This window comes from Chrysochloris asiatica, unplaced genomic scaffold (genome assembly GCF_000296735.1).
Source record: "Chrysochloris asiatica unplaced genomic scaffold, ChrAsi1.0 scaffold00182, whole genome shotgun sequence".
Classification (NCBI taxonomy): domain Eukaryota; kingdom Metazoa; phylum Chordata; class Mammalia; order Afrosoricida; family Chrysochloridae; genus Chrysochloris; species Chrysochloris asiatica.
This window is the reverse complement of record NW_006408700.1, coordinates 6,241,042-6,242,794: the sequence shown is the minus strand read 5'-3', so window position 1 is coordinate 6,242,794 and position 1,753 is coordinate 6,241,042.

Sequence of the window (1,753 nt, the reverse complement as noted above, 5' to 3'; positions counted from 1 at the left end):
AGGAGTTGCTGGTGAGCTTGAACCACCAACCTTGTGGTGCAAACAGACTTTTGCAGTCCAGCCCATTAATCCACAGTGCCACAAAACTTAAAATCATTTAAAAAAACAAACAGGCTTACTGGTCAGAGAGAGACTGATGGAACCCCAAGACTATGACCCTTGGTCAACCTTCAGGTCAGGAACTGAAATCATCCTTGTGGCTCAATTTTCAGCCAAGCTATAGCTAAGTATATAGGGGGGATAGCAAACCAGTGGGATAAGCACATAATGCAATGGTCAACCATTCAAGGTCAAAAGATCAGAGGGTGAGGAAAGAAGGAACCGAAACAAGAAACAAAGAGAGGGAATGGAGTAAGTGACATCATATTGAAAGGATTACAATCCAGATTAAACATAATGTATGATTTGTTGAATGTAAACAGATGATCTGTTTGGTAAAACCTTCACTCAAATTATAGCAAAAAGTTAAAAAAAAAAGATTTTATGAAGAAAACCCTAGCAGTTCTACTCTGTAACTCTTAGGGTCAACATGAGTCAGGACCAGCTTGATGGCACCCAAAAACAAAACATCAGTATGTTTAAGAGCTCACTTAGGACCTGTACCCACCCAACTGCCATCAGCTTGATTCTAATTCATAATGGTCCTATATTGGGTTTCCAAGATGGTAAATCTTTACGGGAGCAGACAGCTTCATCCTTTTCCTGAGGAGCACCTGATGGGTTTGAACTGCTCACTTTGTGGTTAGCAGCCGAACGCCATATAACAGAAGCCCAAACAAATGAGGATTTGAGTGGTTGTATAATTCATCATCCTTAGACAGCAGCAGTTAAAGAAGGAGTAGCCTCCTCAGATTTGGAGCCTAGACAAGGACTTGAACTCTTTTGTTCCTTTTCAGCACCACTCTCCACGGTCCCAACTACATTTCAACTGTCCAACACTTCTGTACCATCATACATAGTCCCAACCACAGTTCATCTCACCTACATTTCTATCATCGCAACTGTCCTGGTCTTCATCATATTCGGAGCCTTTATGTACTGGAACAAGAAGAGCTGTGGATATAAAGGTACTGTGGCTATAAAGCAGGACGAGATGGGGCTGACTGGGAATCTACGATTAGGGAAGCTTGGTGTGTATCATGTGTCTAAGTCAGGCTTCTCTAAAGAAACAGAACCAGTAAAATATGGGGAGGGGGTGACCTTCAAAAAATTGGTAGAAAAATTCCCGTGAACTTTTTAAAGTCCTCCCATATATGTGTATGACAAGAGATAGGTTTACTGCAAGGAATTGACATACACAATTATGTGGGGAGGTGGGTGGCAAGTCCAAAGTCCATAGGTCAGACAACAGACTGGAGATTTCTCCAGGATTGCATCTCAATATCTGTAAATCAGATGACAGAAAGGGTGCAGAATGGAGCCAGAGAGAACTAGTTCTGCCAAAATATATATCTATAGTCTGTTGGCAGCCTGTAAGACCCTAAGAAAATTCTCTTTCAGCTTGACTACATTACATTCAATTCCATTATTGTTTTTGTTGTGAAGTGCCTTTGATTCGGTTCCGACCCATAACGACCCTGTATAGGGTTTCTGAGGAGCACCTGGTAAGCTTGAAGCACCGACTTTGTAGTTCAAACAGCTTTGCAGTCTGGCGCATTAATACAGTGCCATACCAGGACTCCATTATGTTGTTGTTAGGTGCCATCGAGTCGGTACTGACTCAATAGCGTAGCGACCCTATGCACAACAAAAC